Source organism: Athene cunicularia, assembly GCF_003259725.1.
Source record: "Athene cunicularia isolate RWA chromosome 23 unlocalized genomic scaffold, athCun1 chr23_part2, whole genome shotgun sequence".
Lineage (NCBI taxonomy): Eukaryota > Metazoa > Chordata > Aves > Strigiformes > Strigidae > Athene > Athene cunicularia.
Window position 1 is genome coordinate 1,238,127 of NW_020799131.1, and position 7,534 is coordinate 1,245,660.

Below are 7,534 nucleotides of genomic sequence, written 5' to 3' on the forward strand. Positions count from 1 at the left end.
GCCAGGACAGTCTGCAGACCCCGTGTCCCTCTTTTGCACCTCCCTGCCCTGGCATTAGGGCCTCTTTGACTCCTTGCACCCCCCTCACCTCTGTGCACCCCTCCCTGCATCTTCACCCCCTCAATTCTCTGCGTCCAGCCTCGCATTAACACCCCTTGCCTCTACGTACCTCCCCTTTGCATTGCACCCCTTTGTCTCCTTGCACCCCACCTTACATTGCACCTCCCTCTGAGGCTTGCACGCTTGTCTGTTGTTTGTCTCTCTTCTGTGCACCTCTTTTTCAGTTCGATCCCACCTTGCCTTAGCACCCTCCCAGTTCTTTGCTCCCTCCTTTGTGCTGCACCCCACTTTGCACAGCACCCCCTCACCTCCAGGCATCCCTTTTGCCATAGCACCCACCTTGTGTTGTACCCTCCTCCCCAATTTGCACCCCTCCTTGCATTGGATCCTCCTCCTCCACGCACCCCCTCTGTGCTGCACCCCCTCTTGCAGGTCCTGTGCTCCCCCTTTTCTGCTCCAACCCCGCTTTGCAGTTGCACCTTGCTTTGTACTGTACCGCCTCTTCCACCAGCACCCTCCACTCCTGTGCTCCCCCCTTTGCTCCACACCCCTTCTTGCACCAGCACCCCCATTCCCATGCTCCCCCTTTCCTGTCTCCCCTGCTCTGCAGCAGCACCCAGCTTCATAGGGCACCCACTCTTCCACTAGCACCCCCCCACTCCCGTGCTCCCATTGCTCTGCACCCCTCTTTGCATTGCACCCCCTCCTCCACGCACCCCCTTTGCCCTGCACCCCCTCTTGCACTAGCACCCCCCGTTCCCATGCTTCCCCCTTTGCCTCGCACCCCCTCTTCCACTAGCACCCCTCTCGTGCTTCCCCTTTCCTGCCCCCCCGCCTCCCCTGAGCCCCTCATCCCCCATATTCCCCATCTTTCTGCACACCCTCCCCCTATAACCAAGCACCTCTTTCTCCCCAGCCCTGTCGATACTTGCCTCCTCGGGCTGGTACCTACCCCCCTGCCAGGTTCAGCCCCTGCCTTTTGACTTCTCTTTTCCCCTTCTCTTAGCTGGCACTGCCCTGTCCTCACTTTCTTCTTCCCTTTCCTAAGGGCCCCGTTCCCTCCTCTGCTCACCTTTCCCCTACTAAAGCCTCACTAACGGGAAAGTTTCACCTGCCCCAGTGGGTGTCCTGCAGCCCCTTTCCTTGGAGAGGAGATCAACCTTTCCCTCTCTGCCAGCATCTGCTGGCTAAACTCTTTCTGTGAGCTACTGGGCCATGTAGGTCTTGGCGTCAGGCTGTTACTTGTGCTGGGCTGAGCTGGTGTCTTGCATCTTCCCTTTCTTCCTGTGGATGACTGTGTCAGCTGGAGGATGAAGAATAGAGGTAGGGTGTCAGCTTAGGGGGTTGGAACCACCTTGGGGGCCAGTGTCTGTGGGCATATCAGAGTTTCCTTGGCACTGCTGTCCTCTTGTGCTGGGTCTGTCAGGTCTCAGATCCTACCTCTTCTCCTGTCCACCTCTGTTGTAAGCAACTCCTTCCTCTGTTGTTGGCTGGCTCCGTGTTATGAGCCATCTGTCCAGGGGAGTGACTGCTGCTCCTGGCAACTCCTTCAGCAGTAGCTGTTTGCTGATAACCAGGTTATTTCCTCTTGCTTCTCTAGGTTTGTTAAAAAAACCCCAAACCGATCTATAATTTGACCTCTTGGAAAGTCAAGGTAAAGAGGATAAGGAAAATAAGTTGTGAGGCTGAAGAAGCCTGCTGAGTTGGCTCCTGGGTGGTATTTGGATGTGTGAAGTAATTTATAGATGCTTAAGGGAAGGGTCGTAGGAATCTTTCTTCGGGATGAGTCGTGTATCCGCAAGGCTTGTAATATGCAGTGCTGCTTTTCTCAATGACCTTGAGTTTGGAGACTGAGAAACTTGGGCGCATCTGAACACTTAGGAATCAGATTGCTTATTTAAGATTGCTAATTTAAGAATGAGCCCTGCTGTTTTGTGGAGTTTCCTAGCGTCGATGGAGCTCTTCTGAGGGGTGGTGATCCCCAGGTTTGAACTCAAGCCCACATCTGCAGGGCACTTCTCTGTGTCAGTGCGCTGCTGTGTAGGTGAAGTAGTGGGGTGTGTGCAGGTGATTCTGCGAGGGGAAAATCCATCCAAGCAAAGGAGCAGCCCCCCAAATCCTAGCTGCGTTGGGATTGTTCAGTATTAAAGGGACTAAAATGTTTGTGTTACCAATGTGGAAGCTTTGTTTCCAGACTCAGAGCAAGTGTTTCAGGAAAATTACAAGAGCCAGCTGGGGGAAACCAGAGAATCTTGTTACTCCCCTTTCTCCCCACACCCTGAAGCACCCTTTGAAAGCGTACTTTTCCAGGAGCTTAAGGGGCTCCTAAGTTACTGTCAGTGTAAATATAGCCTGGCAGATTTTGAGTCCACAGCCTGCAGAAATCTCTGGTTTGTTAATTTTTGACTGCAGATTTAAAGGCCAAGTGTTGCAAAAGTTCTATATCTGCCACTGGAGCTTTGCACTGCAGAAGCAGGAGTCCAATGAGCCAACGACAGCTAACTGCAGGTTCCAAACTACACCTCTTTATGCTTCAGGGTGTAGTTTGAGAAGAGGCTGTTGCTGTGGATGAGGTGACAGCTTTAACTAGATCTCAGGTTTTTAGGCCTGTCTGGGGTATTCCCAGGCAGGTTTGGAACAGTGAGGGATGTGGGAAGTTTGTCCTTGCTTGTAATTGAGTGCAGAGATGCTCTTGAAGAGTGATGGAGAATGTGCTCCAGTGTCATCTAAAAAATTACCAAAAAAGGTCATGATGATGTCCTACGTGTAGCCAAAGTGAAGCTGCTTGTGGGGTCATCACTGGTAAGAAATAGTGCAGATTTATCCTAAATTGTTCCTTGTCACTGGGACTTAATCCTCTGGTTTCATCATGAGTTGGTTGTGCAGGTTTAGTTAAAAGAGAACTGCATGAATGGTTTAGGCAACAATTTATCTAAAAGTGAACAGGATTTGCACCGCACTTTTGCTGAAACAAAACCCAGAGGTTTTGCTGAAAGAGGAACATCCTATACCAATTTATGTGCCTTCAGTGGTAACAAACAGAGAGACTCTTTGAAGGGGCTTCACAACTGGAAGCCCGTATGTGTCTAAGAAATTGGAGGCACAGTTTCTTCTTCTCTGATTATTTATATATATTTTGCAGGAGACCTACAAATCTTAGGGGAGTTTATGCTTTATGCCAGGGTCCGTTTCTAACGTAATTGGAGACTGTTGATCTACATGTACAGTGTTGGGGTCATATATATAGTCTTTAGCATGAAGAACACTTAATGATTGTTTCATAGTAAGACCTCTACATGTATTAACTCGAGAACTGGGTATCTATCATATTCATGGTGAGTGGGAGTCCGGGGTGGCTAATGGACAAAGTCTGACTTGGAATGAGAATTTGGGACTGCTTAATTCTTTGTCTGTGATTCCATGATAATTTAAGGTTGCCAAAACCTTTGCAGCTCTGGAATACCTGTTGAGCAACAAAAAATAGCATCGTGAAAGCAAGAAAAGCTCTTCAAGTCGTCTTGGCCGAGCATATACACATATTCTGGGAGACCTTTAAGCATTTTGCAGCATTTAGTTGCCAAACCAAGCCCTGTCTAGGCAAGAGAGACACCTTAGGCTCATGCGTTCCTGTTTGACTGTCTTTTTTCCAAGCCTGTCCTTTTTTTTTTTTTTTTTTTTTTTTTTTTTTTTTTTTTTTCAGTGATCAAATGCTAAAAAGCGTGCATCAGCATCTCAGGTATGCTAGACACTGAACAATTTGCTAGCATAGCCTTGGATGCTTGTATTAATATGTTTAAAGTCAGTTATGCATCAGATGTTTTCTTTTCAACTCTGGCTTATTCAGCTTTGTCAACCAAAGGGCTGATTTCATGGATGATTTTCTTGACCTGTGTCTTTTAAGAAATAAAGTTAAGATGTGTTTTTCTCTTGTTGAGACCTGCTGAACGACAGTCTGTTGAGAACACCTCTGATTTATTGCAGCTGACCATGACCTGTACAGAGAGTTGGGAAGCTTCACAATGCATCTGTAATCCTAAAAACACTCACAGAAATAACAAGTCCTGTGTATTGCTGCGCTCTCCCAGCCAGTGTGTGTTTTGGAGTTCCAAAAGGTATAAAATGTTGTGGCAGAGGACGCTTTGCTGGAGAACAAGAGAATTTGAGTCTGTATTAAGGAGTGGTAGGTTTTGGGGAGTTTGGATGTTCATTCCCTCTGAGCATCCTGTTCAGACAGTCAAAGAGTGCATTTATAGTGTATTAGTGGTTTTGCAGTAACTCATTCAGCAGTAAACTGATTTCTTGTTATGAGTTATTCCTGTCTGTAGAGTATGGGAGATCTCTATCCATGAAGTGCATTTCTCCATGTGTGTCCTTCAGGTTATTTGGTGCTTTTCTTGCTAGATAGGAGTTGAATTATAATGAGGTGTTTAGAAATTAGCCATGACTAGAGGTAGGAAATCTGACAAAAATACTTCTAGGGTTCTTAAGAGAGCAGTGGGGCATTTGTCAGTCGGGAGGTGACTGCCTGCTTGGCTTTGGCGTGGTATTAGGTCTCTTTGGGGTCCTAAGATCAAACAAAAACTAAACTGCTCTTAGAGAGGAAGACAAGCAGTCCCTGCCTGGCAGGGAAGAAGAAGAGTTAGCTGGATTCTGCTTGGAGAAGAGGGACTGTGACAGAGTCTGGGAGTGTTTTAGGGAAGCACTAAGAGGAATGGAAAGCTGCAGATAAGTCTGAGGCACTGAGATCTGCTGGAATATTTTCCTCGTGTCTCCTTATGATGTACTTTGGGTTAATGGATTATTCACTTCTCTGGAAAAAGTTGTTTAACTGTCATCAGCCACTGGTCACAGGTTCCTGCAGAAAAGTGCCGTGTGAGGTCAGGCAGCTGGTGTGTTTAATAGGGATACATGAAGGTGGAGGAGGAGGGGAGCCTTGGGATATAATCTTAGAGGTAAGAAGATCTTGGGTTTTGTACAGTGAGTACCAGAGTCCCTCGCCTGAGGGGCGAGCTGCTGAGGCGTCGCAGAATGATGGAGGGTCTCTGTGCGCTGTTGCAGCTATAAATGGAGAAAACACTTGTGTATCCTGGAGGGTTTGTTTAAGGAGGCCAGTCTGTGGGGATCCAGCCCAGGAGAAGGGCAGGTGGAGGCTTGTTAGCTGGAGTGTCTGGAGAAACTGGAGGAGAGAGATCATCCCGGCATGTTTAGTCTCTCCAAACTTGAAGCTGCTTTTTGGGTTAGCAGTCCTCTTCTCTCGCTCGCAGAACTTCCCAGAAAAGCGTATCTGGAAACCACATCCTCGTGGATGTCTCCAGCAATGTAGCTTACTTAGCCCTGCTGGCATGTTTATGTAGATCTGGCCTTGGACACAAGGAGCGATGGGTCTGTCCTGGTTTCCCGTGTTCACCTCTGAGCTGCAGGGTCAGGAGGATCCCCCTGCCCTGGTGCCGAGGCGCTTTGCTGCAGGTTCCTGCTTCCTCTCCTTCCCATGCTCATAAGCTCTTCATCAGGACAGTACTCTGCCTCCGTAAACAGGCAAAACAATACCTACGCTAAGCTCATGTGGAAAGCCAGGGGATAGCTATCAAAATCTGACAGCTTAATCATCCTACTACAAGAATTAGTGTGAAATAGCGATGACCAAATGCAGTCACAGTGCTGCCTCTTGCTGTTAAGCTTGGGAGTGAAGCAACTATTGCTTAACAGGAGAATGAGTGAGGTAAAAGATGCTTAAAACATGAGGTGTCTTCCTGGGTGTGCGTGCTAGCTTTCCTGGTGCTACTTGTGCAGTAAAAGGAGTGTGGATTAAATACGTACGTGATGGACAAATTCATACAGATTGCTCAGTTTCAGGCTGGCCAGTGGATTCTAGGGGAGCCCCAATTTATGCACTAAAGCAGATGATGAGGTCCAGAAAATCTCAGCTGATTGCTGCAACATCTTGAGATGTGAGTTGAGCTGCTTCTGCCATGCTGAACTCGAGACGTGAGGCAGAGGCTGCTGGCTTACTGGACACTTCGGCTGCAGAAACTAGACTTGGACGATGGTGAGCTAGGGCTGCTACGTGTGCATCTGGGGTTTGAATCGGTCCTGGTGAAAGTACGGCCTCGTTAGCCCTCGCTGGGCATGGACTGGGAGCAGGCTTGCTGTGCAGAGTCCTCCCATCGTCCTGACTCGTCTCGCATTCAAGGCCTGCGCTCTCACTGTGGGAATTTTATCAATTTTGTTCTCATCATACATACAAAATAGGCCTGGAATACAATCGTGAGGGTTGCTTGTCTTCTACCATCTGCTGTAGGGACGTTCATCTTCAGAGACTACACACAGCTGTGCTTTCTCTCTGTGGTTGTGATGGAGAGATCCTATGGCTACCCTAAAAATCCCGTTTAGGAGCCCACTGCAAGAAAATTCGATTTTCAATTTGTTTGTATGGCTTTTCTTGCTATCTGTAGGTGTAGTGATGTTTCTGTGCTCACCGCGGAGCTGCACGGAGGAGCCAGCTGTGTTAGGAAAGCGATCTGAACCTCCACTTCGGATGAACTCTGTTTTCCGTGAGGAAACATGAATTCTTGGTACTTCCTCCCCATGGGGAAATGCCCGTGTATGCACGCTAACAGTGTTTTGAAAGCAAATTGTTGCTGAAGCGCGGGGCTTTGGGGATCCTGGGGTGCAGGAGCCTCGTGGTTTTGCTGTGCAGGGGAAGCTGCAGTATGGCTGCACGGCCCTGACGTCGCTCACGGTGGGAGCCCTCGCTTTGCAGCAACCTGACAGATGAACCAGTAGAGAACCAGGCAGGGTTTGTCATAACTTCTGCCTGACCTCAGCGGAGTTATTTGTTGCTGCATTTCTGTGAAATGTTCTTGTTTCAATGAATCAGCATTTCCTCATTCAAAAGAGGACTCGTTTGAAAATTTTGGCTTGTTCTGCTTGTGATTGCTTTTAAAGAGAATTTAAAACTATTGGGTTACGTAGGATGAAATGGGTGTTTAAAATTTTATTTTTTTTTTTAAAGAGAACTGTAAAAATAGCAAAGTGGGACAGCGCAGGGCCTGTGGTATGTGAATGAGGTGAATTACATCATTTCTCAGAGATTAACTGGTCCTTTCTAGGCAGCCTGTCCAGAGCAGGGTGGTGACAATCGCTCTGCAATTTGAATGTTTTCTAGCAGATGTAGCTAATTCTATGGGGGTTTAAGTATTTAGGTAGTGTATTAAATATGGAACTCCATTAAGAATGTGAAAACCTCATAGCTGCATTTCCAGAAGAAATTAAAATGATTGCCCCTTTTCTGTTGCTAATGTAACTGGGTGTTCAGATGATAGTGTCACCTGATGGTTGGCCGTTGTGATTTCTAAGGAACATCTATGCCCTTTTGGTTGGGTTTTTTTTTGGCTGATAATCAAATGTAGTAAATGAGAGAGAAGAGGTGGCCAAAACCACCTTGTTTATTCACAGTGTAATAAGTCTTGCTGGT